The following is a 24647-nucleotide window of genomic DNA, read 5'->3' as shown; positions in this document are numbered from 1 at the left end:
AGGAGTGTGTACTCAAGGTTTTAAGACATTAAAAGTCTTAGAATGGCTTTATCGATGACTCTCTTGATTCCTAGATACAGTACAGAGGCCTCACTTGTTAACAACTTGTATGTTAATGACTTGTATTAGAAGTGATCAATCTACTTTGGATGCAAGCGTTTCCCATCGCTTTGAAGTGAACGCATTGATTGGTGAGAATATAACAGAATTAAACAATCGGTTTTCCTAAGTGCTGAGTGGAGCTGCCTGATAGCAAGCCTGCTTTGCTTTCTATTAATAGACTGGAAAACAACATAGCTCGTAGAACACAGATTACCACATTGACACTGTATTACACACGATGTGTTAGGAGGTATTTGGACCACCAAACATTACACCTACATGCAATTCCAAAACTTTTTTGGAGGCACGCTGGAATTGGATTTAGTAACATAAGCTTTTGTGAGGTCCACCATTGATGTTGGCCAATAATGCCTGGCTCACAGTCATCTAAAATGCATTGGATTGGGTTAAGGTCAAGGTTAGGCAACTAAAACACTTAGGAAAAAATACATTCCACTCAATAGTGAAATTGTTTCCTTTACCTGTTTACCGGCTCTGTGGATGCGTCTTTACATAGTACAGTTCAGCTTGTGATATTTCAGAGCCATGGTCGGGGCCATAGATTCTTACTTGCACAAACCTCAGTCAGATAGAGAATCAATGACTGTTGCAGACTAGACGAACATATCCAACTAAACCACAACTCTGCTACTCGGGGATTGAGAGGTGGGGGGTGTAGAGCAATGATTGGGCCCAGAAAAAACAAGGCCCAACTTTAGAGAACTTACATCTTGGCATGGTTTGGCTAAATGTTTCAGCTGTATCCTGCCTCTAATCACTGACTGTGTGTCCACTACCTCCTGAGCACCAAACAGCAGATAGGCACAGTTAGAAACTAGAACATATAGCGATTTTCAACGAGAACTCGTTCCCGGCCAGTGCCTAAGTGTGAACTTTGGTTTTCCACTGCCAAAGAGCCGGCTCCAGGCTGGTTCCAGAGCGGCACCAACTCTTTGCTGGTCTTGAACCGCGAATAGCTTACGTGAGAGGCTGGGGGCGGGGTTATCTGGCCAACAAGACCAACTTGGTGCGAGAGAGAGACTAACTAAAACGTGTATCATTCATTTATTCGATTTGTTTCACAGCAGTGTGATTGATACGGGCGAGCTAGCATGCTAATGTTAGCGGATGATCGATTGCGTGCTAACATTAGCGGGCTAGTCCAACATTAAGATCTTATGTTCAGTGTTAATAAAAATGTATTCAGCATCCATAGTGATCAGAATGAGCAATACTGATGTGTTGTAGAGACATGTAGTCTGCCATTGTTATTATACTTGCTGAGAGGATAGAGACACATATAGACGTAAACAGTGATGTAATGACCTGGCTCTAGAGCCTGTGGAAAAGCAAACCGGTTCAGAGCTGGCGTGCAAGTTGAACCAACTGTGAACCAGCACTAGCACCGGCTTCGAACCCGCCCTGAAACTGCTTTGGTCAAAAAAGGGGTAATAGTGGCGCATGTAGAAGCTAAAGAGTCACATATTTCCCTCTGGAGTTGTGGAAACAGAGCTGAAAGGAGAGTAAATATTGGACTAACATTCCACTCACTTGCCTGAAACACACCTCCAAGTGAATGCCAGTGTGGCTGCGTGTCCACTGGATGTATACATAGGGTACTGTTAGCGGTACTGTTAACACATTAGCCATTTCAACTGGTTAGACTTGTAACCTAGTTGCAAAACATGATTATTTAAAAAAGAGATAATTAGAAATATACATGTCTACATATATATATATATATATATATATATAAATATATTTAAAAGAAAAAGTAGTAGCCTACTAGGCTAAAAAGTATTCAAAAATATCTTAGAAATGTTTGTTATCATTTTAAGATTTTGTTTGTTTATTCATTTGGGTAGGAACCAATGTTCTGGTAATTGTCTGTACTAATTGTATGAGGTGGTCTGAGCGTCTGAGAGGCAGGTGTTTCTCACGGACGAGAAGGGGGGGGGGGACAGAGAGTAAGGGGAGGAGAGAAGAAAGATGTAAGGAAAGGCGTGAGTGAGCATGAATGTGATGACCAGGTAACGAAAGTTTTCAAGAGTTAAAAAGTGGGACACTGTGTGTATTTGTGACTGCGAGTGTTAAAGCAACCGTCGGGACAGTACGAGTGCACGACAGTTTTGCCGTGACTTCAACACGAAGCTGCACGGTGTGTCGCGCTGATTAAGAAGGAAGCTAACGCTACGAGGACAGCGCATTAGTTGAGTTTCGCCACAACACGTGGGCGTACTAGGGGAACTGCCAAGCTAACGCAGCTGGACGGAGCCGAGAGGAGCCGCTGTTTCAACGAGAGACGGAGGAGACCGGAGCTGTGCGTGTCATCCCGCGGACGGACGTGAGGACGAGAAACGTGAAGGTATTGATTCATTCATTTTGCTCAGCTGGAGCATAACGTACATTTTGTTTGAGGCCGCAACGAACCCGAGCCACACATCAGGCCTGCAACTTTATTTTGATTTGCATAATTAAGTAGTGCCGGCTTGTATTGTTGTGTGTGTGTGTGGGCCCACAAAGTGTGTTTGGCGTTCATGAGGGACATTTGAGTGTTTTTCTCATATATTTGAAATAGAGATATTTATTTTGTTTCATATTTGTGAAGATAATTGCATAAAAAGTGTTGAAAATAAGTCACTTTAATTTACTATTCTGTATGTTTAAAATAGTCTTTTTTTATTTGTGGATAAGTAAATAATTGAGGTTTCTTTACTTCAAACTGGTGTTTCATCATTTTATTTGCATGATTCTGTATAAGGATTTATTTCATAGGTTAAAGGGACAAATATTGTAAAGTCTGATAAAATAATTGATATTAAAACCAGTGAATTAGAGAGTTTAAAAAACAGAGGGATAAGATCATAGAAATACAAGATTATATTTAAATTCTGTAAAATTAGGGTTAAAAGTAATATTGCTAATGGAATAAAAGAACCCAAAAGCTCTCCCCTTATTAAATATTATTGAGGGAAGCGCTACAGACTGATAACAGGTCAATGTTGTGTACACAGCTGGTTTCTGCTGCCCCCAAGTGGCCAAAAAATCATCCAATGCAGCTTTAAGATTTAAATTAACTGGAAAAAACCCCAGGCTAAAATATAGAGTTGTCCGCATATTTTTGGACGCACAGTCTGTGATATGTCCATTTCACACCTGATTGCTCTCCTCACTGAACAAAGCTTCCCATAGCTTCATATACATGTTTAAGATTTTAGATGTTCAGAACCTGGAATAAGTAGAACCTCCACCAACACCATCCCTGCTCTCTTCTCCGGGTATTTTAGCACTGGGTGAAAAGGGGGGATGCTGTTTATGGATGCTACTCCAGGTGGAATATAGCTGATGCATTGCCCACCCAACAGATGTCTCTCCTGAATTAGTTACATCAGGATCCTCCCTGAATACCAAATCAGGGGAAACATACAAGTTGTGCGCAATTCTGATTTATTCATCCAGTCTATGCCTCATGCTTAGACAATAGCATGCAAATCAATGGTGTTTATTACCATTTCATGGTATATTGTATACATTAGTATGGATGTAGCAGTTTGATGCTTCATCGATTTGTCTCCTACAAGGATACGATATATAAATAAATGATACAGCGTTGAATTAAAGGTGCTGCTGCTGTACCATCACACTGTTGGGATTGATATGACCGTTCTCCCCCCCCAAATAAAATGCAGGTTGCAGTTGTATTGCAGTGGCATGGCGAGGTGGTCTAGACTTGTTCTGCTTTTCGATCACGGTTACATCATTTCCTCTGTTAAAGTGGGAGGGCATGAAAACAAGTGGAGCTCATGATATCACCCCCTCTCCTCCTCCTCTTCCTCCTCCTCCTTTAGCCGACCACACGGCCCGGCCTTTCTTTATTGATAGAGGAATGCTTGACAAAGCAGGGTAATTAAAGCAATAGTGCCGGTTGGGTTTCATTGATAAAGATTGGAGCCGATGCACCTCTCTGTGGTGTGTCAGCAGCAGAGAGCTCCCGTCCCCTGGATCCCTCATTCGCCTTTCATCTCCCCCACTCAGCCATGAAAAATTCATCCAAGACCTCCAGAAATATTTATTGTAAAATCTTAGGGAGAAGTGGTAGCACTGAAAAATTCATGGCCTTATTCGCCTCCAACAGCTGTGGACCCCTTAATTAATTTGATTGCTCACATTACACAATAAATTCATTTATACAATATTTATCTGTCCTTTTCCTCAACTTAGTCTAACCAAACAGACACACATACAAAACCAGTGTGTTTTTTGTTCTTTTTTACAAATATGGTATAGGATATATTCCTGTTTTGATTTATCCTGCCAATATTTTTCTTTCACACAGTACCACTGTGTGGAAAACCCTGTAGTGTAGATGTAGTATACAGTATCAGGAACACCTTCAGCTTTTACATTAACATTTTAAGATAGATCAGATAAAAAATATTTATCAGACATTTTATGTTGGTAAAAATGTAAATATATAACATAAAACCCAAAATAAAGACACTGTATAAAGACAATAGTATAGTGTTACAACCTTAATTTACTGTCTAGGGGACACTAGAAGTAACCCAAAACATGGCAGAAAAAATGACTGCTGTAACATTAAGTTTAACAATGAACATCATATATTTACATATAAAATCAATGAACAAAAATAAACCAACTACACACCACAGAAAAAAGAAAGCAACTAAATCATCAGGGTCTCCAAGGCTAAAATAACAAACTAAAGACTCAGCTAATCAACCAAACAAAATATAACAGTACTTGGCTCCCTAACTAAACAGAAAACCTGAGAAAAATGGTTAACAAAAATGGCAGAGAACCCCTATAAGGCTTCCAGACACCCTTGACAAAGTAGGTTGACATTCAATGTTGCTGTAACAAAACGCTATTTGAACAGAGCAGTTTAAGAACAGCTACAGCAACAAAACCAGCAACAGTCAACCAAACATGTCAGTGGCAGAAGAGAGAGGGGCAGATCACTGGGTCTGGAGGTTGATAAACAGATCACATTCAGGTGTGGGTAAATCAGGCATGCAGAGAGGGGCGTGGCAGGACCTGAAACACACACACACACACACGCACAGAGGAAGAAACACCTATCCTCAGGAGAAGTCAGTGGCAGCAACATACAGGTATTAAAATTCTAACAATACATTTTATGGTGTTATAACTTTTGCTCATCTCATTCTACAGAAATGGTGTGTTCACAACAAAAGCAAAGTGAACTTTTTGTGCGACAAGAATACATACAGAGTCAATGTAAAACACAAAAAGATGCAAATACAGACTCCATTCAGAAAACACATATTTTTAAAGTTGTTTGCTTGTACTCTTGTTGACAGACCTGAAAAAGCATGAATTTAGACTTTTTACAAATCTGCGTCATAATGTAATTATTCTGGCATACTTTTGGCCCATCTATTGCAATTAAATCACAGCAAAAAAAATTTTTTTTTTCTTCATTTCAACCACTGTATTAGCTGTTTGAGCTGAGCTGTTTGCACCGACATGTGATATTATGACCACAAATGTCTGTTTGGTTTCCAACGTATCTGGTTTTTGACCAAAAGAAAGAAGAATATGTTTTTGTTGGTATCAACACTGATGCATTTCACTCGAGTAAAGTGAAAAAATATAAATTATTTTTGTACGAAAAACCCATGTGGAAAATTAGCTTTGCGTTTGGTGTTAACACAATAACATCCACAGCTTTAAGCTAAATGCTAACGTCAGTATGCTTACATGCTCACAATGACAATGATAACTTTTGACAGTTGAATATATGTCAAAATGATTCGTTCTGTTTTATTTAGGTCCCAAATTTTGTGGGAATGTGTTATTTTTTACCAAGCTCACCATCTTAGTTTAGCATGTTATCATGCTAACAGTTGCTAATTAGAACTAGACACAGAGTGCAGCTGAGGCTAGTGGGAATGTTTTTAGTTTTTTAGGTACTTAGTCATGAACCATGGTGCTACATATAAATCCAGTGAATTATGAAACCCATTAGGCTTCATCCTCTCGGGACAACAGTCTGCACAACATTTTATGACAATTCTTACAAAAGTGGTTTAGTAATTTCAGTGAGGACTAAGTGAACCACTCCTGACAGACTGATGCTGCCAGCATGGCTAAAGAAGTCCTTTCATGAGCTAACCAAAACATCACAATAGTTATTTATAAGCTAAATATATTTTTTTTGACAGACCGTTAGATGGATTGTGATAATGGCCATCTGTGCTCTGTGCCACTTTCTACTGGGATGTCCATTATTTTGCATTGTTTGATGTGTATTTTTCTTCATTCACATGTAAAGCTTGACACACATCAGTGGGGCTGCTGTTTATAATGGTGACTGGTGACAGTCATGTTGCTCTGTTAGCATTCAAATGTGTCATCACAACTAATTTGATGCTGATATATACTTCAGGACGGTCCTTTTCTTGGGCATTTTACACTGCTTGTCTTTCATCTCCAGCACCTTGCAGCAACAAACAGCTGCCCCAAAACTGAACATTATTCACCCTAAATACCAATTCTGAATCATTTTCCAGTCTGTAATTCTTCTTGCCTCCTTCGGCTGTAGCGTTTTGTTTCTGAAACTGGGATTTGGGCATACACAAACACAAAATTATACACTTCAAGTATAGGTGTCATTTTTTCTACGCATTCATATGAGCAGCAACCAATCTGTAGGAAGCTTTGACAGCTAGTAACAGCTAGTAACAGCTCCATGTGACAGGTGTCTTCCTCCGCTATGTAATCACAGTGTGAGGAACCATGCTGTGCAAAACAGACAACAACAGTTTCTATAATGATGGAATATCTACAGTGTGCAGACTTTAAACGAGGACTCGTGAGGATGCTTCAAATGCACTTTTGAATTGCATTTTTAAGTCAATGGTGGCGGTATGGGAAGCACAACCCTGGTTATAGCACACACTGTCTCCTAAAGGTTGATTTTACAGTTAGTGAATTGGAGTAGATGAGAGATAATAGGGCCTATCAGACAATTCATTACCCGTGGACCCAGGTATTTAGTCTTGCTGCCCACTGAGATTTGGTACCGGTCCAGTCCTGCACCAGATGTAAGCCTGAGGGGAGTGCTGGGTCAGGGTTAATGGCTATAGCATAGTATCATGTTCTGCTCTGTTGAAGTCCACCCTCTCACCCTGCCAAGAGGGCTCGGAGGTCAGCGGGGACATTAGTCTCAGCCCTATTCTTCATTAGCCTTGCTAATTACAGGGCTCCTCTACGGGGATGGCAGCTCATGCCCGGGACGAGCCTCATGCTCTTCTGCCTCCTGTCTTTACTTTACGCCACCATGGGCCCTGCCATATGCTGGAGCTTTGGATAGCTCCAATAAAAGAGCCAGTTATTCTTGGCTACTCCAGCCAGTTTAGACATGTCAAGTCAACACATGTCCACACCCAAGATCACTTGCTGGACTACGCTCTCTGACATGAAGCCCTAGAATTTTGCACGCTGACAGGCCCTATTTTCTGCTACGAGAAAGCTCTCTTACAGGTCCTTTGCACTGTTATCGATGGAGGGGTGGCCTGTGACATTGCCTTTGGCCTCTATCTGCTGTTGTTGTTATGTGTAAGACAGCTCTTCTAGCGCTTGCGGTGCCCCGAGGAGCGGCGCTGCCTGCTGGGCGAGGTGTCAGGATGATGATTGCTTTCTGACCTTGGCCGGCTCTCCATTACATCCATAATGAAACCTGCACTTCCTCTACAGCTGCCTCTAAAACGGTAAAAGGTGCCTTGCTGTATGTCATTGTCTTTGATTTCACGTGGTTGCTGGCAGTTGATCCTTAACATGTTTCCTCTTTTGGTGACCGTGCACCTCTGAGACCTGCCATCATGGCACAGTAGTTGGGTGCCTTCATTCATCTGTCTGTGGCCCTGTCTGCAGTCTTTGATTCGACTTTTTGAACAAGTAGGAGGGACCTTTATGATCACCTCATCTCTTAGGACTCACAGCAAGCCTGTGACCCTAATGTGGAAAAATAACCTCACTATTATTCAAAGAATTTCTTCTTTTTTAAGAATTTTAAACAAAGTATAAAAATGTCACTTAGTGCTGGTTGTGTCAACTGGGCTTAAGGATTTGGAGAAAATATCTACAGTAGTTATAAACAATATCATATTTCCTTTTCCAAAATTACATTCCAGATCTGTATTGGTGATTTATATACCATTACTTAAAATATATTTGTAGTGAGCATAGACTGCATATAAAGATGGACAGTCAGTTGAAAAAAAAAACATAGAACTTAGCTAATTTATTTTACAGAAAAAAAACCTTTCAGCATTTGGTAAGATATATTAATTAATTAATTACTACTACCAATTTATGACTAATTGAGCTACAGCTAGCTAAAATGCTTTTTTCTAGCTAACATTAGTGCCTAGACAGAGTTGCAGTATATAGTGTCCATGAATAACAAATTATAATTATTGAAACAATTCTTTGGTTGTCAACTTGTGGTACAAATAACAAACTACTGGTAATGTCAAGGTTCGAATATGCGACTGATGACTGTAGTGAAAGTTAATCAGTTTCACTGCTTAAGCTAACATTAGCTTCACTGAATTAAAGGACAAGCTGCTTTACATTTAAAAAAAATAACGATTTATTACGATATTATGCAATGTCCAAAAATTACCTCCTCAAAAAAAGTCATACTATAGCATTTCGATTTTTGTCAAAAATGGTCAAATTTCAAAATGCCTAAAAATGCTAGAAATGGGTCAATTATAGTCTGTTTATACATATTAGAGTATAATATAGCCAGAAATTACAGAAAAACACCAGATTATGGGATGTCCAAAAATGACCCACCACAAAAAAGTCATACATTTTGATTTTTGTCAAAAATGGTCAGATTTTAAATTGCTTAAAATTTATAAATAATAATAATAATTATTATAAATTATAGTCTGTTGATACATATTGGAGCATAATATGGCCAGAAATTACAGAAAAACACCATTATGATATTATACACATCATGTTGCTGGAAGATTTAATTTAATGTCATTCTTATGTTCACAAGGTCCCATTTCCCCTGATTTATATGGCACATGATGAAAATATGACAATGTTCCCATGATCTTAAGACGTGATTTAAAGTTAATTAAAGGTTTATCTGTGTTGGTTCAAATATTGAAATGGCTGTTGCTTACTCTTCAAGGAAACAATCTAGTGTAAAGACACCAGCATGTGGAGATTATATTAATCAGACAACACCCAGGAGTTTCAATAAGCTCACAATAATGTGAGCTAGCTGTTGTGTTTAATATAATTATGTGAATCTCTAGTGATTTGAAAATGTTGATATTAATATACTTCATCCTCCACAAGAGTAGTCACATTTGCTTTTTCTTTCTAAACAATCACTTCTTGAACTAGGGATGGGCGTTTGGAAGAAACCTGCCAACTCTAGCATCTATACCGTTAACGATCAATTAATCGATTAATCACTATGTTTTTATACATACTCCAGTATGAAACATGCAGACATGGGCAGAATAAAAGATATACAGTACTATGCAAAAGCCTCTTTTGATAACGGACGCTTTTATTTTGAAAGGACAAAAAGAGACTTCCTGTCAATCGTAAAATACTAACTCAAGTGATATGTTACCGTAAAGATAACATCAAGGAGTTCAATGTTTGATGTTTTAGCTCCAGAAGAGGCATGAGGTTAGTTTTAACAGTAATCTTGCATATTTAAGTGTGTTTTGTGTTTAAATAAGTTTTGGATAAAATTAAACTCAGTAATTCATACTAGCAATGTTTGATACAGCTAGTTTTGCTCAAATTAATACTGTATTTCTGTGTTTTATAATTTTTATTGCAAATTTCAGTTTACAAACTGTAGCATTATACAACTTACTTCTCAGTTCATTGGCTTACTCACGTACATTCAGCTGAATGCTCGGCCATGTTTCAGTTCAGTGATACTGATACGCGGTAGATAGATAAAATTTTAAAAATACACAGATCAATTAAAAATTCCACTTGAGCGACCAAATTCTTTATGACCATTAATCGATCATCGATTAATTATTCCCATCCCTAACTTGAACTTAACAGTGTGAGGCGTGGACGGCAGGTCAGTTTCCAGAGCTGTACGCGTATGTATGTATGTGTATGTTGCCATCTTGTGCTCTTGGAGACAAAGGAAAAAGAGATGAGTGGTTATTAACAAGTGAGAAAGTGGAAAGGGGAGCTTTCGAGCAGCACAGAGGTACCATCCCATAACTTCTCTGCACATAGGCCTGTCTGAAAAGTCCCATTGATCAGCTCCGAGTCTCTTGTTCAGCACTAACCGCTATCCCTCATCCCAAACTGTCACAAAGCCATCAAGATCAAATCCCGCTTCTACATGGCAGGCCTGAGAGAGCGTTTCCCTCTGATACCATACAACCCCAATAGACAGGGGAGCGATAGAAAGAGCCCAGTAGAAAACTAGAACTGCTGCCACATCTTTGGCAACCATTACTGCCTTTTTTTGTGACACGGTTTTTGATATGTCACCTTCTGATCTGATGCGGGTTTCTGCTGGTCTCGCCTCAAGGGGTCGGGGGTAGGCTGCGCTTGCAGAAAAGTCGGCGAGAAAACGAGCACTTTGCATTCAATTGCTCCCCGTTTGGTACTTCTTTCCCCGCCGCATCTGAGGAAGAGAGCAGACAAACAGATATCCAGAGGAGCTTTCTCTCCTTTTTCATCCCCATTGTCAAGTTAATTTACAGCAGAATCTTCCTGGATGCAGGATGCCATGTGAGTTATTGATTATTTTCCTCCCGCTCTCAGAGCCATCATCCTGAGCCTTGATGGAACAATGAGGGAGGGTTGGGGCCCCAGAGGAGTGGTATGTACAACTCTGTACACGCCACTTTACACTTGTAGTCACTGTCGGGAGCATACAGCAGAATTCAATTTACACCGCTTTTAGACAAATGTAAACATACCGCATGCACGGCGCAAGTGCAAATCTCAGTAGTCTGGGGTCATCAGACACAAGCAGGCAGGAATGTGATTTGACTTCCACTAAAGGATGTGTTAATTAAAAAGGAAAATATATGTTTTATGAAAAGTAAATTCTCAAAACAATAGCTGTGAAAACACTTTTTATAGGCTGTAAGAAAAAAACCCCAATACAATAAAACTGGCACGCATTATCAACACTCTGATGCAAGGTTCAGATGCAGTGCAGATCTTCCCTTTGAATTGTTGCTAATTTGAAGATAAGTAAATGAATTTGCTCCCTAGGGAATGACAGACTGAGAGAGTGTCTCAGGGAAGAGCTAAAGCTGAGTTTCAGGAGGAAAGTGAGGAGGAGTGACCCGGTGGAACACTGTCAGAATGTCAAAAAGCCTCCCTGACTCGACTAATCCCCCCCAGCCTATGAAGTACTCCCTCCTGTGATTAACTGTCTAATGAACATGCACAAAGACAGCAAGGAAATAGGTCAGAATAATGCTTCTTAGGCAGTTTGATAAGACTTTTGTCCTCTGATGTTATAAATTCTTTGGCGATTCCCCCGGAGCCAAACATTTAACCAAAAGATTAAGACAAATAAAACACTTGGCCTCCAATCCTTAATCGCTAATGTCCATTAATATCAGCTTTTACCTAAAAACAACAGGAGCTACACGCTCAGAAGTAATGTGCTGAATTTGTACCTTTGGAGTAAAATGGCCTGCCGCGGTACCCGCTAATGTACAGATTTTGTACCCTTGACATTACCTTTTCAGCCAGTATATATCTATAAGTACAATAATTAGGGGTACAGTAGGAGCCCATTTAGGTTTAGGTTTATTTATTTGCACAGTTCATACATAAAATGACAAAAATAACAAATAGTGTAAAGTGCAGGGAGAGGCAGAAAACCCAGATGGGCTTATTTACAGCCTCCACCAACTTAATCTTCATAGTTATAAGAAAGTAATTAAAAAAATGATAATAGAAAAAAACACATGTATAACATCAACAAGTTATAATGACGATAATAAAAATAACAATATAAAAACAAAAATATGAACATGATATAAAACTGTATTTGTGTGTGAATTAGAATTTTAAAACAGCAGTTAAATGGGCTTTTAGACATCTTTTGAAACATTTTATGGAGATGGAGTTCTTTGCCAGATGGGAAAAGGTATTCTATAATTTGGTGCCCCTAAATATAACAATACATTGGTACAATGGTACAATCTACATAATATGCCCACAATATTGGACCTAAACTAACTGTGTATAGTTTTAGGGGCTATAAAGGTATTTTTCCCAAGCCAATGTCAAGGGTACAACAGCTGTAACTTAGAGGGTACTGCCCAAGTGACAAGCAGTTTTATCCCTAAAGGTACAAATACTGCACATAATTTCTGACAGTGTATTAGTGTACTATGTGATTTAGCATAGAACAGGTCCGCAGAGCAGATTTACATTTTTACATGCTGTAGTGCCATTTTTTGAAGCATTTTTAAGGGCCCGGCGGTCAGAACAAAAAACATGGCGGACAGTTCTCTCATTTTTAGTAAAAAAATCAATACTTTGACTTAGTTTCTGCATAAAAATGGATTTCGATCACATTTCTAGCGAGAAATATATGTTTTATTTTCGAAATATTCACTCAGTGAATGTACATAATCACTTTGTATGTTGGAATAGCCACGTGATATGACTGTCATTAACTTGCATTGTAGCGAAATCCGTGTCAGTTTCACGGAAATTTTAGTGATTCCGTGGTTATTCCACAGATTTTGAGTTAAGCAAATCTGTGGCTATTTCACGGATTCCTGTGAGACCATGTTGCATTTTCACATGCTATACATCAATACAACCCTTACATCCCATATTTTAATAATATATATGGACTTGTGTCCATACTAATGAAATAAATTGCTTAAAAGTGCAATACAGAAATGTCATAGCTGTATCCCTCAAAAGTGTAAATGGAAAAAAGTTGCACAAAATCAGGAAATTAATTTTGAGTGCGTTCATAACTTACTTTTTTGAGATGCAATCATTTTTTATAAACTGTACACATTTTGCACTTTGGCAAAAACACAGCATGTGCATCAAAATAACCATTTTAAAATAGTTCAATCAAATCTTTAAGTGTGTAGGGAGTGTTTGAGCTGTGTGTGTCTAAGTGTTTTTGTGAAAGAGCAAGAGATAAAATGAGAATGAGAACGAACGAAAGCGAAAGTTCGACTTCGCGCTAAGAGGCATATTTCCCAGTTGAAGAAAACATAATTTCCAGCATATATTCTGCATCAAATTTTGATTCAGACACACTAATTTTAATTACAGAACAATATAAATTGAATTCTGAACAATACAGTGAATCATGTCTCATGATTGTATATCACTTTATAGCACTTCTCAGTCTGTGGTTTACATCAGTGTTTGCTAACAGTTGGCTCAATCGGTTTTATACTGTGTCATCAAAAGAAAATCAAACAGAGGGATTGTTGCTTTTGATGTGAACAGATTAAACCATCAAAGATTTTAATTGTTTCTAAAACGCTTTCAGATCTTTAGTATTCCCTTTGCTGAGACTGTCTTCCATCTGTCTCCCGATGCTGTACCATGAAGGGGGATGCAACGCACACACACACACACACACACACACACACACACAAACAGAGGACTAAGTGTAAAGCTCAGATAATTACGCACTAATTCATTAGAGAGTAAAAGTTATGGTACTCCCATTAATTTTTGAACTCAGATAATTGCTTCACTATTAATGTATATGATATAGATCAAAGGATATAATTTCATCTTTGATTAAATCTTGTTACAGTACACAAGTTGTTGAAGCTCTAATAAAAATGACCGGCCCCAAGTCAAACATTTCTTTACAGTTTATAGAAGAAAAAATATAATAACCGTTATTCATTACCATATCATTTTTTCTCAAAGCCACAGGGGAGCTACTGGAGAGGACCCAAAGAGCCCCATGTTGCTACCATTGATCTACATAAACACATATACAATTGCAATGACAGTAAAGTAACAAAAAATGTAAAACATGTCAGAAGCGCTGCTACAAAATATGGATCAAAAATACTGTCATGGAAAAAATTGTTGGACCACTGTTGTTTTCTATAATTTATTGTTCATTTTAAAGCCTGGTACAACTAAAGGTACATTTGATTGGATAAATATAATGATAACAACAACAATAGCTCAAAAAAAGTTTAATTAAAGAGCTGATATCTAGCCATTTTCTATGGTTTTCTTGATAATTATTTTGGTTATTATCAAGAAAAACATGGAAAATGGCTAGATTTATGGATTTAGGATTTAGTTGTCAGGAAACAGCACAAAACTGCCCCTTAAATCACAAATTGTTAATTCTATTAATTTATTCTCATGTGTGCATAAAATAACTTGCTGGGATCATAGTTTTAAACCTCCCTCGATCCATGCTCGCTAGTTTTATGCTAAGCTAGGCTAAATACATATTTACTCCAGCTCAAGAAAGCTTAAGGAAAACTGTAGTTCTGTTGGTTATAATAACATAGCACTCTCTCTGGAATGTGATGATATTGCTAAAATAGTTTTGCCAAGATTAGGTACATTATTCGTGGATTATATACATATTATTTGGATGTAAAACCAAAAGACAGCACACTGATATCATTAATAGTCCCCTGCTGTACAGGAATACCGTATGGTAAGTGTGCAAAACAACTATAATGGTAAGTCAAAGTACAAGCAGGGCATCATGCCTAAATAAAAGAATAGGCTGTATGCGTTACTTCCAAAATTACATATATTACCGCTATGAAATGTTCGCGTGGATGCATTTTTAAATACCTGACCATTTTATTTAACGTTGTGAATCAGCCACAGTTTTAAACACATGTTTCATGTTGTGAAATGGAACTACTTGGTTAGGTTTAGAAAAAAATAAAGGTTAGGGCTAAAATAAGTGCATCAGGTACATTTTTTATGTGAAGTGGTTGCATACCAACATACATATGTAGGTTAAAATAGTTGATCTTTGGTTTCACACAAACAACCATTTCAGACCCTCAATTGTAGCATGAATGGAATCGCGTGCTTGCCCGTGTGACCACAGCAGCTGTCCAAAGACTCGGAATGAGGAAAGTATGTCCAAACCTTAACAACCAATCTAAAAATGGGTTATAATAAGATTTTTGTGTAGCGGGTGTCACTTTGCGCTGTGTTGAATTTTTTTATTGAGGACACCACAACAACAGTATAGTTGAAGCTTATTCTGCCAGCTCATTCTCTTTAATAACAGTAATAACAAATAACAGTAATAGCAGTACAGTATTTAACAATACAGATAACCTCCTATTGTCATCACCTTCGCTCATCAACAAAGACAGCGAATACAAAAATTACTTCACAACGTCCACAACGGGAGAATCCAACTTTTTACAAGGACAAACTACTAACTTATACCTGTGCTTACATCAAAATGATACTGAAAATAATTTAACAAAAAAAATGAAACATAAAAACAGGAAGTTACCCCTTACAAATGCAAAATCCAACATTCTTAGTTTGCTCCTTCAAAATAAAAGTTTATAATCTAGTGTAACACCATCTCTCTGCTACATTTGCACAGATCACCGTCACGGACAGTGGATGAGGATGGACTGACCTGGAAGTCCGTATATAATCTATGATGAGCTGTGGTCCCACGCCTATACTACACACTAACCGTATACGGTATGTACTGTTTTCACGTCTTCATAGTGCACTGTTTTTACAATTAGTATGCAAGACGTCAGCATGCTAGATCATATACTATACTCCTGGTATGAAACATAATCCCACTAACACTGCTACCCTTTCCCCGCCTCTAGAAAAAGAGACCAAATTGGGGCAATTAGGAACGTAAAAGTTGCTGGAGTGGTAGAAGTGCCAAAACTTTGTGCTGGCAGTAATCTTGGCTCCACAGCGGGTCTTGGCCCCGGCTTCAACCTCTGTCTTTTATCTTCCCTTTGTTGGCGTGGCTGTGTTGAAACAGAGGTTCAACGCATCTCCGCCCTCCTCTGGTGTGGCTCCACAAAGATGATTGCCTTCTAGTAACAAGCCTCTGCCCCGCATCACCGCTACCATCACCACTATACCTCACCCCACCTCTCCCCCCTTTTTCTCCTTCTCCCTTGTTCCCTAGCTCTATGCTTAGCAAACATCAAAGGGACCTATCATACCCCAATGGTTTAAATCTTTTAACAGGGAATAACAGCCGGAGTACATCCAGACCCCTCACGTCCCACAGTCATGTCACCATGTGTTCCCGCAATGATCGCCAGGGGAGAGGCTCTGGCCGGGTGGAGATCCTTTCTGGTGGTGCGTGTTCTCTCTGCAGGACCGTGAGGGGGGCCCCGGCACTGTGATCAGGGGCCAGGCCAAATTCTGTTTGAAATGTGAATGGGCTAATTTTCATCAGCCTCCCTCATGCTAGGGGAGGTCCCAGGTGCCACAGCATGCCAAGGGTCATCATTAGAAGACGGCTGCCTTCAAAAAAAATAAAGTATAAAAAAAAAAGCAGGCACGCCACTGCATCTTGTGGCAGTGTTTCTCTTTTTTTCTTTTATTATTTCTCTGTTAAATTCATAAACATTAATGAACAAAATTTATACAACCCACATGCTCCTTCTGCGAGGCTCCCATATCTTCACTTTTTCTTTATCTGATTTCTTTCTTTCTTTTTATTTCACCCCCCTTTTTTTTTTATTCCTCGGCTGATGTATAAACAAACAAAATAGTGACTGAAAATGTGGAGACGACCTAGCTCCAGATATGGGGGGGAGGTTCATATCTGATTTGAAATTCAGACGGATTTCATGATCAAAGGAGGCTCAATATCTCTCAGCTGTTCAAAGGGACTTGTATAAAACAAATGTGATGTGACCAAGTGTAGAGGAGCACTCATTAAGAGCTAAAGCAGATAATGACAGGTAAGATGAGGAGATGGCGCCGTGCTCTAATTCTCTCCCCCCACTGAACAGGCATTTGTTTGCTTTTGCGTGTGTTTTTGTGTGTCTTCCTCGCGCCTGCGTTTTTGTTGCTTTTGATATTGATTAGGGAGGGAATAGGAGAAGAGGTACACGAGGGTTTCAGACACCGCTATCCTGCTCCCTTTTGTCAGAGACAGCCCTTGAGTTCTTGCTGTTGTTCTCTGCCATGCGCCAGCGCGGGGAGTTTGGGTTGCTTTGCACACAAAGTCACAAGGAGCTAAACGCCTCCCTTTAGGGTCTGCAGGGTATAAACCACCCCATTGTTTTCTCTTTTGTGTTGTTAGGAGAAGTGAGCGAATGTGAATTTTACACCCACCTCATCGAGGCTTTCTATAATAATAAAAAGCAACTTTATGCATTTCCAACCAGAAGAAAAATACATCAATCTAATGAACCGAATGCATTTGCTCCGGAGAGAATGGGAGTCTCAAGTGGAGTGCTGTTCCAAAATAATACAAGATATTCCAAGCTTGTAATCTACGCCAATAGAGAAACAATATGCAAAACAAGCAAAAAAATAGATATGATTAGGCATTAGAAATGTGTTTGATGTTTGGCCCTGCCTCTTTTGCCCCTGCCTCTCTGTTTTCGGGTCCTGACCTTCAGCGAGCACTCGGCTCCAAATGAGCCAGGCCAGTTTTGTAGTCTTTTTGTGCTTGGAGGAGCCATGAAATATTCAGGCTTAGTGCTTCCCTGAGACCAGGCTGGTGGCTGTGGCTTTGTTAGCACGCCTCGCCCCTGCACTCCTGTCCAGTGTCCACTCCCTGCACCTTGAACCTTCGTCTTGAGGGGGGAGCGAACTCCACTCCCTCCGAACATAATGTCCCATTTTCTGCTCATCTGCACCGAAGGTTTTTCCTGTGCTACTCAACGAGAGTTCTCCGTGCCGTCATGCAATTCCTCCCACCTCATTGCTTGCTAGTAGCATATCTGCTGTATGGCTATTTCCAGCAGGTAAGGGTGTGGGATATAGCTCTATGTGGACTTTGTCAATTCATGACCAATGGCGAGGTCCTGCATTATACACTAAGCTGAGCAGGAGAGCAGGTTTGTTTTATTCACAACCTTGTGGATTCAAACAGATTGCTCAGACTGGGGAATTGAAGCAGATACTATCATACAGGTCCAAGACATGGAGAGAGAACAGGTAGGAATAAACTATGTATAAAAGCACTGGTAAGCTTCAGCCTCAGGCAAAGCTACATGGGCTACAATGTTACCCTCCCCAAAGCCACAATCAATTCTTGGCTTCACGGTATCCAAATGTTTATTTTTGCTCGGCTGAAATATAATGACAAGTCGTTCGGAGATACAATTGTACCCTTGGCTCGCATTGGTATTACAGAGCGCCTCGGATTTACCTTGGTTTGGGATGAGTTCAGAGCAAATCTAAACAACTTCTAAATACTGGCAGTTTGACTCTTCACTGTTCATTATAAATCGAGAAATGTGAAAGATTCACATGGTTTCTTTTGCCAGTTGTAGCACTGAGCACATGCATTGCATCTATACACCCACCAATTCCAACAACTCAGATCACTCCAGATTCCAAATCCTGCATGTCAGAACTAACAGCTGTAACATATTACTGCTCTATCCCTCCTCTATAAAATAATGCCCCATCACATCCAAAAAACATTATCATCTCATTCAAATTCATAACACTGATGGCTTTCAAGCATCATCTATATAATCCTGGAATAATTTCCCCATGCGTATGTCCATATCTGGAGTCATAAATAACTGTTCCGTGACAAAATCCTTTGTAAAAGGGCAGGATGTATGTGTCGGCGTTGCTGCGGTGTGTCCGTCCTGTGTGATATATAAACCCGGCTATCTGCTCCGTCTAGCCTGACATGCTCTTAATCCACCCTGACGAAGGGATGCGCTCTGTCGGTTAGCGGGGGCTTCACCGAGGCGGCGGGCGGCACCGCAACCCCAAATCCCACCTCCACCCCAATCTTTTCCCTCAGCCTCAGACACACTACATCCATAAGTATTCCATTAACCCCGGGCCTACCTGTCTGAAGAGCTGAACATGGTTAAATCAATGACTTTGTGTATGTGTCTGTGAGCTCTGTGTCTATGTTAATGCATCACACCTGTGCAAAATGTGACTGTATCTCCACCTGCACACCCGTCTTTTCACTGTTTGCATTATTGCTGCTGGCTCCTTGTCAGGATTGCTGTAAACAAGTTGCTTATTAAAGTGCTCATTGGCTGCGAATAAGCCCCTACGTCTCCGCTCCTTTACCGCAAGGCCCTGCAGACCCTTTGCAGGCTACTGTCCCCTGCAAAACAGCATGAGGTCCCAGGCAAGGGGTGGGTGGGGGGATTCACCTGCTTGGAGCCGGTATTACCTTAGGGGTTTGAGTATAAATGAATACATCAAACTCACTACTGTACAATATAGTGCAGCTCGAGCTGCATATTTTTTATCCAAACCCGACCAAAACCAAACGCAGTTAATGTAAGTGAAGCAGTATACCATGTCGAGGACCGCAAACACCTATTTATTTCCATATGTCTGTCTGGCGATGCTGCCAGAAACCAACAGACACTGTATTTTCACTAGAAATAACTTGAAGCACCATGTCAGAACCCAAATATCTTTTGTATTTATATGACCTGGCCCATTTGGTCCCTTTGGGCTCACTTTGGGTATCCACACAATACTGTATACAACCAAATGTGTTCAAATTCAGTTCAATTCATTCCTTGGATGTGCCCTAACACTAACCCTAATATGGCACTAACCCTAATCCAAACACTCACCCTGGCCTTCCCTGGATGAAGACATTTTCCATCTTTTGAGTTTAAGTGCAGTAAAAGCAAATTTGGGAAAACAAATGACCCCCAATCAGACAAGTTATCCCCCACTCAACAGCTTTGAATAAAAAAAAATGCTCTCCATCTGTAGCATTGTTCACAAACACACACACAAATGCACACACTACCCAACAACAATTTTGGATAATCATGCATTTTCCTAACTAAACCTATGCCTTCCATGCATCATCAGTACAGCAGACTCTCCCACAGGAGCAAGCTGCACTGATTTACACCAACAATACACCACACTCACACTAGGGGGCAGTATGTGACTTAAAAACATGTCCTGACTGAAGCCAGTGCCTTTGACAGGCCCATGTGCGCGCTCCAAAAATTAAATGAAAATTTCAAGTCAAATTGATGTTATCCTCTATAAAAGCAATCCTCACAGCACACATCAGCAACATTCCTACCAGCCATGTATATTGCGTGTGAATTCAACAGCCTCTAAATAATCATATGTTCTGCAATGAGGCTCCATACGTGGGAGTTCTTTCAAAATGAGGCATAGCACATAGTACCTTAGCAGGATTAGTGCCTACATGGTCCCTTGTTTTCACTGCATATTTTTACAGATAGTCATTGTGTTGTGAGATCTATATCTCTGAAAGGTTGTCGTCTTTGTGAGGTGTATGAAGCTCTGCTACAGATGGTGTGTATGTTTTTGGAATTTGAGACCTGCATGCAGGTTTATAATATTTTACTTGAGTTTAATGGCTGCAAATGTTTGGGTCTTCCACAATAAGCCTTAAATAGACATTATTTTTACATACACTGTTGCTTATAGGCCCATCCAGTGTATCCAATAATTTTACTTCATGCGATGTGGTAAAAGTATAATGTAAAATGCTTTTTAACAAGTGTAGGCTACATTCTGATAGTTTACTCGATGCCATCACACACAATTTGTTGCACTTGAATTGCCACAGAAAACAAATGATGAACGGCACAAAACATCCGTTTACATTTAAAATTGCAGGTGGGCATGACCACGGCGCTGACACATGCACCGCTCTATGAACAGAGTCAATTAGGAGCGGCTGCGGATTATTTCTTAATTAAATAGGGGCTACCTTAACCACAAAGGTACAGCAGCTCACACCTCACAGTGCAACACTAACAGCTGCCAGGCCTTGTTCTGCCGAGAGAGAGAGAGAGAAGGAGGGGGGGTGTTCATTAAGCAGCGCTATCTCTCCTGGGCTTGTCCACCTGCCTTGATCACGTTTGCATTAATAATGCATCGCCGAGTGCAGTAATACAACCATTACATTCACTGCTCTCCTCAGCCTCTCGCTGGCAGCTCTGCCACCGCAACATGGGGGGAAAATTGTAATCTTTTTCTCCTTTATCCGGGGCTCCTCTTATATTGCCACCCCAAAGAACACATTTCTGCTGTATACACACACCAAAATGGCTTTACCCTTTCTCTTTTGGGTTCACTACACTTTGAAAACAATACAGCAGCTTCCGCCAGATAAAAGTTGACCATTTGGAGTCTGAAGAATGCTCATTCCTGCACAATTCCTTATCTGGCATGATAGCCTATATATTGCAGCAACTAAAGAAGAACAGTGTTTGTTTCTCACACAGAGAGAGAGAGATAGAGAGAGAGAAAGAGAACTGATAGGATTCACAGCCGCAGACATGCCTTTCAAGGTGACCATGAATTTTAATGCTAGCAGGAATTGTTTGGGAAGATTCCCTTCAATTATTGGGCTCCCCTGATAGGAATAGATTGGGGGAGATTTGCATAGATTTCAAACACCTGTAATTAAATCTAAATGTGGCGTGGCCTCTCTCAAACAGCAGGCTTTATGTGCAAGAGGTCCGAAAACCCGGAGAAAAAGACACCATTTCCAGGGATCACATTCTTGTTAAAATTCACAGAATAATTGTCTTTGTATAGGAGAACAGTATATCCAAACAGTCAATAGGAGAAATGGAACCAGTTGCGGAGCAGGCGTGACTGCTTGCTGCTAGGGTAAATATTACTTATTATTTTCTAATGTAACACTCCTAAGCCTGAGCTCAGATTTCCATTTGGAAGCAAACATTAAGGAGATTCAGGAGCCATCCAAATGGCCAAGTAATTAATGTTACCACGCACGCCCAAGATATTAGAATGTTAACAGTGTTGGAGCCATGTGATTCCGAATACAGAGTGAGGGCTTTATTACTACGGCCCAGACAGGGGGTGACATCCCTCCTAATTGGGGACATCAGAGTTCCTGCTGCTGCGTCTTATCCTCAGTTCAGATCGCTCCTTTTTTTAATTTATTCACTTTCCCTTCTCCCCCTTTCTTTCTCCTTCCCTCTCGCTCCTTATCACTGGGATCTGCTCTCATTAGCAGTCGGCTGCGGCCCCCCTCGTTTGCATTTCAAGTGGCGGCGCTGTGCAAGGAGCAGCCCCGCTTTACCGTCAGCCGGGGAGGAGGAGGAGAGAGAGAGAGAGAGAGAGAGAGAGATGGAAGAAGGCGAGAGCAGGAAGCTGTCGCACGCAGTTGATGCTTCATCACGGCGCCGCATCCCGACATCTGGGGCCGTCTTTTTTTCCCATGAGCGCCAGTGTGTCATTAACAGGATTAATCTAGGCCCTAATTTCCTAATGATCGCTGTTTTAATGTATGTGAACGAGTGCAGTCTCTTGACTCATTACCGCCAATTTGCCTGAGACACACATAATCAGACTCTCTAACAACCCACCAACATTTATTTTTGCTAATATGATTTTTTTTCCCCACTGTGAGCAAACACAGTTTAGTTCTGGCTGAGTGGATTCCCAATCAGTGCTTACTATACGCTTTACCAACAGTGAAGGAGAAAAAGCTCATTTATCTCTGCGTGTGTGGCCTACTGTTAGCGTATAAAGAGCCGCAAAGGTCGCTTAATGTCTTTAAATGCACATTATGAAGTGCATTAGATCATAACGTAACAAGTTTTAGTGTCAACAAAACTCTTCCAAGCATTACTAACAGTATGAGTTTGAACACAGTGTGGCGGAAAAACCAGTAAGCCCACTTAAACATGAACATCAAGTGTACCATTGACTGGGGAAATGGTTGGGGTTTTGTGGCCAGTGGTACCACAGCATCCAATAAACACACAGATGTATTCAAGCCCCGGGGCAGCTGCAGGGCAGACCTGTGAAACCTGGCCATGGTGTCTTGGTTTAAGGGAAACGTCTCAAGGATCTTCACCCAGGAGGATCCTCTGTGGCTTCTGTGACAGTTGACCTTTAACCCCCCCCAGCCTCCCGGCAGTGGAAAAAAAGTGGTTCAAGTCGCATCTTTGCAGGTCAGCGGCCCCTGTGTGATTTCATAAAGCAGAGCCTCGACAGAAAGTGGGGCTGACACAATGTTTAATATTAATGTTTGACGTATACAACACTGTCCATAAAGAATTGTTTTGAGCTTTTATAACCATTAAGTATTTAACTCGTAGCTTTGTGTATGGCTGCTGCTACAGGCAGAGACTGCAATTCTGTGATTCACTTATTTGTTAATGGGTTCAGCACAAATACACGGTCACCCATGAATTTGGAATAATATTGCTTTCAGACACAATCATCTGTAAATTATGGTTTCATTTTTATTGTGATATGTTTGGAAAAGATTGATTAATAAAGTTTTCAGAAGATATACACTTTATCTTTCAAGAATAAATCACATTGTCACAATCATTTCATGGAAAGAGGTAAAAAATATTTTATTCCAACTTTATAGGCGACTGTGTATATGCTAACTTGCAGATTTTCCTTCTTTTTCCATGTTCAAGCTTTTTTTTCATCATATGATACATCGATATAGACAATTTATAGTAAATTATTCTTAATTTTAGAGTTTTTTTGCATATAATAAACATTTTTGGGAGGGGAACTGGTGGAGTTTTTTTCTTTGTTGGGTTTGGGGCAGAAGACACAGTCCTCTGTTTGCCATGTAATACAATATGTATGAAGTTATGTTCTTATCTGGCAAATATTTCACCACTGCAACTGTATTTCTGCTACCTTATGACCATACGGTGGAATAAGTTTAGATTTTTCACACAAGTTGAGGTACAAGTACCACAATAACAATAAAGGAGGTCTTGCATCAAGAGTTTTCGCTTAAGCCATTTGTGGCAAAAGATTATATATTGGTATGATAAGGAAAGAAATTTCACATTTGTTGTGATTGGTGTGGTGACAGGTATCTAACATAACATTTTTCAAGATTACATGAAAAATCAGATTTTTTTTTACATTTTGGAAAAATACGTGTTACTGTGTTTATTAATTGTTTATAACATTTTTACACGATATATGTGTGCATATCAACAGCTTATTAGTAGTTCATAGATACCAAATACTATGTTCTGCTTTTTGTTGTTTCTTCTTATGTACAATATAACTAAATATATTGCAATAACAGCAGTATGTGCACAAAGACTAGATATAGTATGATAAAAAAAAAAAAAACACCTTACTTTTCAGCCAAATGAATCAGCCTCTGAACAATTCTGAAAATTTCTTCAGATTTTCAGAAGGAATTTCAAATTGTATTATTTGCAAACACAAAAGAAGAGACATTATTTCAGCAAAATGTACTTCAACATGCTTGAGTATTCAATATGCTGGGTGGTCCTTTCCAGACAATCATATTATAATTAGGGCTAGGGTTAATCAATGATAAATTGAAATAATGG

General features: G+C 39.8%; 1 long non-coding RNA gene across 1 annotated transcript; it reads left to right on the top strand.

The window, feature by feature from the left end:
• The first annotated feature begins 5178 nt into the window (after positions 1-5178).
• LOC131978349 (uncharacterized) lies at positions 5179-16622 on the top strand. Its single transcript, XR_009394955.1, has 3 exons — positions 5179-5237; positions 15731-15834; positions 16348-16622. It is a non-coding gene; the product is annotated as an uncharacterized LOC131978349 (long non-coding RNA).
• The last annotated feature ends 8025 nt before the right edge of the window (positions 16623-24647 follow it).

Source organism: Centropristis striata, chromosome 9 (genome assembly GCF_030273125.1).
Source record: "Centropristis striata isolate RG_2023a ecotype Rhode Island chromosome 9, C.striata_1.0, whole genome shotgun sequence".
Taxonomy (NCBI): Eukaryota; Metazoa; Chordata; class Actinopteri; order Perciformes; family Serranidae; genus Centropristis; species Centropristis striata.
The sequence above is the reverse complement of the archived record's forward strand: the minus strand, read 5'-3'. Positions and strand labels throughout refer to the sequence as shown.